Source organism: Leptonychotes weddellii, chromosome 6, assembly GCF_054177405.1.
Source record: "Leptonychotes weddellii isolate Sample4059 chromosome 6, ASM5417740v2, whole genome shotgun sequence".
Classification (NCBI taxonomy): domain Eukaryota; kingdom Metazoa; phylum Chordata; class Mammalia; order Carnivora; family Phocidae; genus Leptonychotes; species Leptonychotes weddellii.
In genome coordinates this window covers 16,451,916-16,463,945 of record NC_138374.1, presented here as the reverse complement: position 1 = coordinate 16,463,945, position 12,030 = coordinate 16,451,916, and the positions used below count along the sequence as shown (strand labels likewise).

Sequence of the window (12,030 nt, the reverse complement as noted above, 5' to 3'; positions counted from 1 at the left end):
CCGTAATCTGCAGATCCCTCCTTTAAATCATTATTTGATATAAGCTATGCCAGAAGGGGGTTAAACAAAAGAGGAGGGGAGTAAAAGAAAAACATTAAAATATGTGCTCCGTGCATGGTGAACCCTCTTCAGGTAAGAAAGACAGCCATTTCCAGTTAAGTTTTTTTTTTTTTTTAAGATTTTATTTATTTATTTGACAGAGAGAGAGACACAGCGAGAGAGGGAACACAAGCAGGGGGAGTGGGAGAGGGAAAAGCAGGCTTCCCGCGCAGCAGGGAGCCCCATGCGGGGCTCGATCCCAGGACCTGGAATCATGACCTGAGCCGAAGGCAGACGCTTAACGACTGAGCCACCCAGGCGCCCCTCAGTTAAGTTTTAACTTAGTTTTAAAAAAAGGTAGAGTAAGAGATAGAGTTCTGGTAGGAAACAGGACTCTATTGATTCAACTTCTTGACTGAATTATGACCATCATTTAAGAGTACAGTAGACTTTAATTCAATTAAGTTATTCCATTTTTACCAAGGTTCCACTCACAGTGCAATTGCATCTGATTTTGCATCATGTGAATTATACATGATGCCAGCGTCTAAACAGAACCACATAACCTCCCATTGCAAGTAAGCCCCAAATAGTTAATATTGAAGGACCAAGTGTAGCAAGCCACTTTGTTAAAATTCTTCCTCTTTCGACAGACAGCCTAAAACCTCCAGTCTTTCCTTCTCAAGCAAGCTTAAAGGTTATTGGCAAGAGGTGAAAGATACGATACGAATCACAGCTCTGGTCAGCCCAGAGAAATCTCTTGCAGCCTCACTGGGAAGGGGTACACGATTTGTGCTCAGTTATATGGTCATTCATAGCAGCTCTTGAGACTGAATATCAGCATTAAAGCAAAAGATCAACTCACCAGTCCCTTGGGCCTGGGCTGGGAGGTAAGGGCTGAACTTTGCGAAGGTGGGAGATGGAGGGACAAAGGCAGTAGTTTCGACAGTGTTTGGCTGTGCATAAGGACAGACTGGCGTGGCTGGGGAGTCTGCGGGGGCTAGGCCTCCTCTCACACTCCGCTTTTCTCTCGGGCAACCCTAGGTCATCAGAAACCCATTAGACAAATATTCATTTCTCTCTTACCTGGAAGAAAGATTCCCTCTGGAAACAGCACATGGTGCTTAAACCAATAGGCACATTTTCCTCAATTTGTATGCAATTTTCCAAACTGGGGCTTTAAATTTCTGGGCAGGTGACAAAAATTCAAACTTTAGTCGGTCCCCTGAAACTTCTCCTAAGCCCATCTGTGCACCTCCTTGTGAAATCCAGTTTTAGCAAGAGCTGCTCGGTTTCACCAGATCCCCAACCTTCCAAATCTGATCCAGCTCCTCACCCTCCACCAGCCCGCAGGTGTTGCCTGACAACCCCGGCCTGTCTTCGGTGAAGAATCTGGTTAGGTCAGTTTAGCCAGAGTCCCCCTTAACCTTGCTGTTTCTTCTTAGTATTTTTCCATCCGCTGACCCTTCCCCTGCTCCTTGCCCATGCTATATTTGGAGTTGAGTCCAATCTGTCTTCCCCACTGTAAAAAGCCCCATCGTGGTGGTCCCCAGACCTCTGGTGAGAGTCCTGAAGAGTCTGCTTTACCATGTTTACAGGTGTCATTGAATATTTTGTTTCTTTAACACAGGAAAGCAGCCCCAGCATGGTAGAACCAGCACGTGAAGGAGAATCTAGAGATGCAAGATCTGCCCCAGCTCTGCCATTAACCTGGGCGCCCTTCCCCTCGTTTCCCCTTCTGAGCCCATTTTCTCATGAGCAACAGAGTAAGTCAATGTCATACCTGCCTTTTCATCCACCCAAATCCCTCTTTGTGTTGTCTAATACCTGTAATATTTATTATTGTTTATAGTTACTATTTAAGATGATATCTATTATCAATAAAAGTGGATTTCTATTGAGCATATGCCTTCCACATATTCTATCATTTCATTCTCACAACCTCCCTATGAAGAGGGACCCTTGTGATTGCCGACTTCTCAGATACAACAGCTGAGGTTCAGAGTAGTAACATAAATGTCCCAAGGTGAAATAGAGAGTAAGTGATAGAGCTGGGCTTTGAGCCTGAACTTATTTTTTCCAAGAACTACACTGTCTGCCTGTTTCCCATAGGCCCTGGTCAGGATCTGACTGGAGAAGAAAATACAGATTCAAACTCCATTGCCCTGAACTCCTTATTACTGCACCATGATGCTTTTCACCATGTCAAGCTAGCAAACACCAACATGTTTTCCTTGGAGGAGATGGTGCAAGAGTTCCCACAGAAGACCAACACATGGTCTTTGCCATTGAGACACTTAGAACCCATGATAAAACCCATGACCCGATCAATGCCCCCTGGAGAAGCAGTGCAGATAACTTGCAAACCAGGAGCTCCCTCTTCCTCAGATCCTTATTGTCACCATGCAAAGAAAACATGAAACAATGGCTTCTGCAAATCTCTGGTGATTCTCCAGACTCTGGAGAATCTTTTTCTTCACTAGAGGAGGCAACTCCTTCAAAAATGGACCAAGTTAACAATCTGGTAAAAGAAGAGAAGGCAGGGAGGGGGGGTCTCTCCTTGAAACAAACAGTTGGAGATTTTTAAGAAGACAATCAGTATTGGCCTGACTGGGGAGAGGGGTGGGGGCACGTGGTAGGTGAAGGGTAGATGCCTAGAGATGGTAGAGCAAGGCTGAAAAAGTTAATGTTTTGTGCAGAGCTGATTCTCTCGGGGGAGGGGAAGAAAGGAGAATGAGTTTAATTATTGAATGTCTACTATGATAAGGTCTTTTATATACACTAAGCATTAGGTCCTGACAACAGTGTGTAAGGTTGACATTTTATAGATGAGGCTAGTAAGAATCCAAAGAGAGAGTCTCTCTTTTTTTTCATTCTATCTCAATGCCTATGTAGAAACCATTCTAGCTCTTATTCAGATTTTCATGAAGTAGATGGCACTTACTCCATGGAATATCTGTAAAAAATATTTAAGCTACAAAACCTAATGTAGTGCCTAGCATATAGTAGGTGTTCAATGAAACAGGATGGATGAACAACTCAATGTGGTTTCGCAAACTGAAGTAAATATAATTTGATCCAATAGTTCTCAACTGGGGATGATTTTGCCCCCAGAAAGACGTTTGGAAATGTCTGAGATACTTTCAGCTGTCACGAAAGAGGGGAAGAGTACTACTGGCGTCCAGTGGGTAGAAGCCAGGATGCTGCTAAGCATCCTACAATGCACAGGACAGCCAGCCCCACAACAAAAAATTATCTGGCCCATAATGTCAAGAGTGCCAAGTTGAGAAATTCTGATCTAATCCAACATGTTTTACAGATGTGGAAACCATGACCCAGAGAGATAGATGACCTGCCCAGGACCATACAACTCATTGATGGCAAAGCCGTGATGAGAAACATCCTTAAGCCTTCTACATTGTTCTTGCCAGACCTCAAGCTGCTGACCAACCAGAGGGCTGCCCATTACAAGAGGGAGGAGTTCAGTGGAAAAGATTGTGTCGGCCAAAGAGCCCAGGCAAACCAAATACAATTAAGTGGACCAAGCTTGTTGCTCCCCAGTCTGGATCACACCCTGAATAAGCAGCCAGGGCAGGTTCCAGAAAACTAGGGACCAAGGCTGGGAGCACAGAGTGCTCACTAGAGGCCTTAGCTGCCCACCAGCTTTACTCCTATTCTTTCCTTTTCTTAGGGTGTAAGCCAAAACATAATTATCAAGTCAAAGAAAGAATTTCCTTCTAGTAATTGAATAGGCAAGTGAAAAATATGAATGATTAAGTGGTCATATTAGGTCAAGGTAGAAACTGCCAGAAACTGATTCTCTCCAAAAGATAGAGTCATTTGCATTATTGTTACCACCAACAACAATTTTTTTGGCATCTTACATGCCAAGAGATGGGCAAAAGGAGAAAAGTGTGTTCACCAATAAGGTGCGCAGGGCACACCCTTGACCTCAAGAAGGACTCAGTCCAAACATGAGAGTCTCCTTTTGTATTGGCCATCTCAGAGCAAAACCAACATTTCAGAGTGGTAAAGGAAAACCCTCCTTATGGCTAAATTATCTAAGCCTAGCATGAATCACTTATTTTAAGTAACAGTTTAATTAATTAATTAATTTGAGAGATTTATTTATTTATTTATTTATTTATTGGGGAGAGAAAGAGCACAAGCATGAGAGGCAGAGAAGAGGGAGAGAGAATCTCAAGCAGATTCCGCACTCAGTGCAGAGCCCAACATGGGGCTCAGTCTCACGACCCTGAGATCATGACCTGAGCCAAAACCAAGAATTGGCGCCCGACTGACTGTGCTGCCTCCCAGGTGTCCCTTAAATAACCTTAAATATAGAAACATTCGGGCACCTGGGTGGCTCAGTCGGTTAGGCGTCTGCCTTCGGCTCGGGTCATGATCCCAGGGTCCTGGGATCGAGTCCCGCATCGGGCTCCCTGCTCTGCGGGGAGCCTGCTTCTCCCTCTCCCGCTCCCCCTGCTTGTGTTCCCTCTCTCGCTGTGTCTCTCTCTGTCAAATAAATAAATAAAATCTTTAAAAAAAAAAAAAAAGAAACATTCAACTATAGCCCAAGAACTTGGACTTTACCACATATATTATCGGGATTTGGCTTGCCTGATGGGCATTTTCTTCTACCCATCAAACTTCGTGGGGACTTCCAATACCCTGGACCATATCTAAAATGGTGGGATAACCAGAGGCAGTATGGGACTTCATTTAACTAGACGAGATACTTTGACCAAGATTTCCTAACGTCAGCAGATAGATAGAAGGCCCATAAAAGGCTGCTCCAGGCCAGGGTACTGGCATCTTTTCCAGCAGTTTCTAAGCTGCATCTCAGTGGAAGCTGGAGATCTGGGTTAACACAACTCTGAAGATCAACTTTTATCTTGCAATTTCAATGAAAAATTAAACATCCTGATAACACTGAATACGAATCGCTTTTATTTCCATTGCAACTGCTTTCTGAGACAGATAATTCCCCTTTAGATTTTCATGAGTTTGGCCCAGAAATTGGATACTCAAGGCATTAAACATACAGCAGCCTGGGACGCCAAGAAAGCAGGAGCGTCTATTTAAGGATTTGGCCTCCACCGCCAGCTAAGTGTCTTCGGCAAGAGAGTAGAATTTGAATGCATCAGCTTGGCCAGTCTGCTACAGACTGAGAAATCAGACGCTAAGAAAGACACCCCAGGGGCTCCCACTTGGGTTTGGACATAGGTGTTAACCTTGTTGACAAGCAGTTTGTTTGGCAATGCTTCCCAGACTTTGAACTATCGCGGTGCGGTAAACAATGGATGCTGTTTTATTCTGCCCAGTCATAGTATTAAAATTAAATGCAACATAAACTGACAAACATCATCGTCTCATAAAAGAAAGAATGTTTCAACATCCCAACAAGCAGGAGGGATAGACTCTCAGAAGGAAGGGAAGTTCCTCCTGCGAAATACACACAGCTGTACTAAAGACTGCCTACTTTGTCCTTAGTTCTTAAATCATGGTGGATTAGAAAAACATCACAGACCAGCCCTGGTCTGCAGTCTGGAATGTGGCTACTGTGAGTAGCCACTGGAGTTGCTGAGAGAAGAATTAGGTTTGAGACCCAGATTGAACAGAGAAAGTATTCCAGGGCAAGGACAGGGAGGGGTGGGCTGGAGGGATAGAAGCTGCCTTGAGAATAAGCCGCTCTGCTCTATGGTGGCACTCCCCACGTGGTAATGCTACCCTAAATTGCTTGTTTAATTACCCATCTCTTCCACTGGGCTTTGAGTTCCTCGAGAGCAGGGGCTGTGCCTTGTTGCCCTGAGTCACAGAGCTAATTAGTAGTGGGGCAGGGGTGATGGTGTAGGGAGAGGGCATTCCAAGGAGAAATGGCAAAGCACCTGGAACACAGAGTGCTGTTTCACGAACTTCTACAATGTGACGATTAGAGGGCACATTTTCTATCGTCTAATCATGGATGCTGTTTCTGGCTGGTGCAATGGATGGGGCGTCCTACCTCCATCCTACCCAAGAGTCTCGCCCTGGGCATCACCCCATAAGATAATTAAAATGAGCCCCAAAGAGAGTGCGATGGGGGTTGGGACTGCTACTGCCCCAGGGAGGTGCCAGGGGACGGATGAGTGAAGGTTCAGCACCTCTGCCATGTCCCTGAACTGTCTGGGCCAAAGCAGGGCTGGGTGTGGAGCAGCCAACTTCCCGCCTGCCGGCTGCTTGATCCCCCCCATTTTCCCACTGCCAAGTCGTAGAAGAGCTTTCAGTCCCAAGGCTTTCCATTTTCCCAGGCCCTTGTTCCTCATAATCATTTTTAATTTGGAATTGACACAAAGCAAACATCATCCACACTGTAACCAAGCAGCCCCATGGTTAAGTTCCACAGCAACCACTCCTCTCCGCAGAAAAAGTCCAGCTCACGGGGGAAATGGATGTTGCTTTTTTTAAAAACTTATTTTGGGTAGTTGATTGTTTTTTTTTTAAGCCAACTCGATTTCTGGCAAGAGGCTGAAGCTCAATGCACAGAGCCAGCCTCCCCTAAACTCCCTGCCAGACCCATAGGGCAGGTTGGAGGCCAAATGCCAAGTTCATTAAGCAAGTGCATAGAGGCAAGGAGAGGATGGGGTGGGGAGGGGCCTCCTGGCCCCCTGCTGCTTGAGAGCTCAGGAGTGATGGAGTATTTTCATTAGCACTGGCTCAGCATGGTAACTCAGAGCCCCGGTATACATCTGAAATGCTGCTCAGGACTAGAGAACCCAGCTTCACCCTGGTAAGATCAGCAAGGCTGCAGGTTCTGGGAACTGAATTGTGAGGGTGTCCTTTCCATTGCGCATAACCTGCCACTGTCCTTTTATGACCCATTGGGGAGGATTTGCCTCAGGGTACAGCTTGCTATTCAAAGTCTCTTTGGAAATGCTCTTGGTGTAATGTATTATTTATCATATAGCATTTTTGTTCCTTTCTCAATATCCATCCAATCCTCTTTGACCACCCCCCCAACCAAAGAAAGGTTTTCAAATCCTGAGTTCATGTGAAGACAGTTGTATGCTTTGAAGTATCAGTCCTGCAGCCTGCCTTCCCGCCATTATTGCTCCCGCAGGCATCACTGGCTAAAACACCGATGTCCCTGGGAGGTCCTACTAAGCATTATGGCCAGCAAGCAGTAGGTAGGGATTGGCTAACAGACAGCTGAAGGCAAGAGTGCGGCCCCAGGTAAGGAAGAGGAGATAGCGAGTTGATATGCCCCTGGAGGTCAAGGGGACAGGGTACCCCATGGGGAAGGTGGGAGAGAATCAGGAGCCTGAAACTGATCATTTCCTTTCATCACGCTTGACAAGCTTAGCCTTTCCATCACCTCCCAGAGTTTCTGGCTTTGTCTGGAAAAAATGCTAACCAGCTCTTCACAAGGGCTGTCACTAAATCCCTGGCCAGAGAGCTTACAAAAGACACTGTGTGCAATGCAAAAGGAACATGGTGCTCCTGGGGGCAGGCTGAGTGGGTTGGGGAAAGGGGCAGCCAAGGAAGATGGTGGGACCCTCCCCAAATCCTCAACTTGCTGCTCCCCTCCCAGCCTGCCTGTGCTTGGAATTTTACCACCAGAGACGATCGCCCCAGGTGGGTTAATCATCCACACTGGACATGTAGGAACCTGGAGGACAAGGACACAGAGAGCCTGTTTTCTGTCCCTGGGAAGGGGCTTAGGGATTTCCATCTAGAAGGAGTGACCCCCGGGGAGCAAGGATGTTGGGGTCCAGCTGGGGAGTGGAAGGAGGTGCTAGAGAAAGGGGCTTCCAGGAGACAGAATCAGCCAAGTCTTCCTCCTGGCCTCCTTGAGTTTGGACTCAGGCTCTCTCCATCCATGGAGACAGCTGGGTAGAAGAGCACTGGACAGGGAGTCAGGGGATTCTCCTTTAATCTGACTCTATCTTGCTATGGATCAAGGGAGTTTTAAGTACCAGAAACGGGCAACTCAGCCTGAGGAATCATTCAGTCCACCCCCCACACTTTATACTCACAGCCTTTGAGTCCCAGAGAGTTGCAGGTGGTTGGCCAGGGCCCCATGTACTGAGCACCTACCGCATTCTGGGCCAGATGGCATGTTAGGTGCTCATAAGCTAATGGTTCATCAGAGAAGCCTTTCTTGACTAGCTCTCCACCCCCAACTAAATGAGGTCCTTTGTTCTTTTTCTCACCACAAATGGGAATGACCTAATTATTTGTGTGATTTTTTTTTTTTTAATACCTATTGCCCCCAATTCAACTGTACATTCCACAAGGGAAGGAAGCTTCCTCTGCCCGAGTCTCTACTATATCCCAGTGGCTCCCACGTGGCAGGCACACACCCACATTTAGTGAACGCAGAATCTGTATTCTCAAAGTAATCCCACAAGAGACGCATTATACCCATTTTCCAGATGAGGAAAACTGGAGCTTAGACAACTTAAATAACAAGTGCAAAAAGCAAAATTCAGCAGTGGATCTGAATGATCCTCCCAATGCTTTATTACTCTTCTAACAAAGGTTTTCAGACTTTGTAGATTCCCTTAGGTTGGGGGCCTTGGGTTTAGGCTTTTTTGGCTGTGATGTTCTAGGACCGGATGCCCCCAAACCAGTCCCTGGTCTTGTCAAGCCCTGTGCTGGATCGTGGTCCATGCAGGGAAGACGATGCTGAGGACCACCCCGCAGTGAGGAGATCCCCACTCAGCAACTGGGAAGGCAGACAGTGGAACAGAAATATCTGCCTGACAGGAATTTCAGAGGGGACCCATCCCCCGACGGCAGGGAGCCCAAAGCTAAGTGTTTGTGAAAGCCCCTGGTATGTGGGAAGGGCACCAGCTTTGAGGGTAGATACATCAGAAATTGAGTCTCAGCTCTCACACTTACCAGCTTGGGCAAGTTAGTTCTCTGAGCCTTAGTTTGTTCCTCCAAGATCCAGGATGATGCTAACCCCCTCCCTCACAAGGAGGATAAATGAGATCTGGCAGGGAAAGCCCTCAGCACAACACCTGATCGACTCCTCGACTCCGAGGATCCAGCCAAAGATAATTTCCTGAAGGGCTCCCTTCAAGGCTGGACCAAATTCCTGATCTGGAGCCCCTCTCAGTCGTGAGGTTGGAGCCTGTAAGTGGTTAAACCTGGCTACCAAGGTAGGCAAGAGGCTGACAGGGAAAGCAGATCCTGACAGAGAGGACAGAGCTTGAAAGGAAGACCCGCTCTGGTCAGGGTCTGTGCCCACTTACCCCCATGTCCTCAAAGCCTTGCTCACAACCTGCCCTGTGGTTCCTGTGCGGTCCGCTCAGCTGAGTGAATGGCTCAACAGTGCAGATGGGAGAGTTGCCTAGTGTCCCGCTCATTACCCTGATACCAGTCATTTGTTTTTCATGGACTCCCTCAGCACCAGATTGGCACGCGGCATAGCAGTGAAAGCATGCCGTCTGAAGTCCACCATTTACTAGGTGAACTTGTTTCTTAATACAGTTCCCTCATCTGTTAAATGGGTTGATACTCACCTCACAGGTGTGTTGTGAGGACTGAGTTAACAAGTGTAAATCACTTGGAACAGCGCTGGGCAGGGAGAATGTGCTCGGTCAGCGTTACCTGCTATTACCAGTAGGAATTTACTGGGTGTCAGACGCTGCTAGGCTTTGGGGGCCTGGCTGCAAGCAAGACCCCTGGCTTCACAGAGCTGCTGGTGTCGGGGAGGCAATGAGTAAGGACACAAGCAATCATAAGACAATATGATTAGGGGTCCAATGAGCTAAAGTGCAGGGGACCCTAACCTAGTACTGGAGGAAGACGCTTTACTCAAAGACCCAACTAATATGTTGACTTGGCCAGAGCAGGGGCCGGGGAGGGTGGAGAGTGCTCCAAGCAGAAAGGAGAGCATGCAATAAGGTCACCATGGTGGGTGGGAAGAACGAGTATCCGTGTGGCGGGACAGGGATGGACGGAGGGATGGTGAGAGAGGAGGATCCAGGCCAACCAGAGGATGGTAAAGGGAGGAAGTGTTCCCAAAGGAGCAGGAAAGAAATCAGGTCCAAGAGGTACAACCCCCTACTCTAGGCTTGTCCTCCCTCTTGCCATTTCCCTTAAAATGAGGAGGGGATAAGCTCCTCGGACCATTACTCTGAATACTCAGGAAATCCAATGGGGAGCCTCGGCAGAGAAAATTCCCTGGGGGGCGCTGCAGAGTCGTCAGCAGGAGGAAGGGTCCTCCACCCTGTGGAGAAGCTCTGTGGGGCAAAGTGATGCCAACATCCCGCCAACGCCAGCAAAGCACAAACAACCCGGGTACAGACAGTTCGGAACTAAGGCAGCCTGGATGGAAGCACTTGGCAGTTAAAACAACTGCCATGACCAGAGAGAGGAAACACAGTCAGCCAACATGCGGACGGAAGAACCAGTTTTAATACCAGTTTACTCTAAAAGCCTTCTTTTCTACTTAATGCCAAGATAAAATGTTTTTCTTGTTTTGCACCCTGTTCCCCGCCCCGCCCCCCTTGGCCACCTCCAGCCAAACCTCCCAGAGAGGACAGTTCGGTCCTCATCCCCAGGCAGTTAACCCCCAGCTGTGGCATCACACGGAGCCCAGCTTGCATCAGCAGCGAGGAGGAAGTCCTCTGACTTGTCCTCCGTCCGCCCAGCCCAAGCTGAGCCGGGAGCATTGCGGGGATGAGAATAGACCGGGCATGGCACACGGGCATCTCTGACAAAGTGGGAAAGAAATTCTCATAAATGTGGTGCTCGGCCCCACTCTGCTCTTCTCTGTGGTCAACATCATGAGGACGGGCGCCACCAAGCCCACCCTTTGAAGGCCATGCCCCATTTGCAAATCAGATTGGATAAATTTCAAGCTAAAGCAACTGGACTGTTCATACAGCGTCCAATACCCTGTCAGGACTTTGGGGTTCTGAGCCAGTGGGGAGGATGACAGACACGCCAAGGGAGTGGACAGACCCCGGGGGGCTTCATGAGAGCAAAAGTGCTCAGATGCCAATGATACATGGCAATCATGCTCACACCTCACTCCAGCTGCAAATAACTCACACCTTGGCCTTGCCTTTCTGTAGAATTCCAAGATTCAGAGTCTTTTTTTCTTGCACTTCCTTTTCCCACTTTTTCTGCCTCTCCTGCTTTCCACTCTGAGCCCCAGAGTTTCCACCGTACACCCATTTCAAATGTCATGACATCCTAGGAAATTAGACGCCCCCCCCAAAAAAATTACCTTTAATACCTGTATCCTTGACTCTGTAGTGTTTGAAGAATTATGTTCAACCAGTTGATTTGCAAAGCTGATGGAGACTCTTCAGAAGACAGCCCCTGCCCGTGTGTGGCGGCGGACGGAAGCTCCTTTGGCTGTCTGTACGGCTGGAGGCCGAAGGACTTTGGGTGCTCGGGAGTAACCTCAGAAAAAGTCCCCAGGCAGCAGCAAACTCTCCCAGCACAGTTTTGAAACACCAGAGGAGGAGGAAACCTCTTTAATCAAATAATAACCAGCCCGAGATAAGGCCTGCTAGTCCGAGATGCGCCAGCCAATCACCAGCTTCCTTCCCCCCCCCCCCCCCCCGCAAGGGCAAACAGACCCAGGCTTTTGGAGTGAGTTTCAGGGCTTGTTATAATTTAATGATGCTGTAAGTGGTGCCTTCTTGGCTTTGCCTGGTGGGGATTTTCTGACTAGGGAGTGAAGCTCCCAGCTCAGGAGCCTCGTTCTCAGTGGAGGAGCCTGACCCAGGGGCTGCAGCTGAGGATCCTGAGCAAACACGTGGGGCACTCAGCTCCCAGCCTGGATGCTTCCATGTTGCCAAGGCCAAGAGAGTTATCAGTGCTGCTAAGAAACCAAGCCTGAGTGGGGCTGAGCAGGGCTCGGTAATGGGGGCGGGGGGGAGGGGGGGAGTGGTAAGTATATTTGGCACCAGATGAGCAACTTATTGACTATGTCCCTGAAGAGGTCATGGAGATGCTAGGGACTTGCTGTCACGTGTTAGAGATGCT

At 48.1% G+C, this 12,030-nt stretch overlaps 1 protein-coding gene across 2 annotated transcripts in view; it reads right to left on the bottom strand.

Moving 5' to 3' along the window:
* Positions 1-11,501, bottom strand: part of GPAM (glycerol-3-phosphate acyltransferase, mitochondrial) — a 59,037-nt gene extending 47,536 nt beyond the window's left edge. The window contains exon 1 of one of the 2 annotated variants that reach the window (XM_081823548.1): positions 11,264-11,501. The gene's annotated coding sequence lies outside the window, so the exon portion shown is untranslated. The remainder of the gene's footprint in view (positions 1-11,263) is intronic. The other variant, XM_081823550.1, reaches the window with a different exon arrangement.
* Positions 11,502-12,030: the final 529 nt, after the last annotated feature.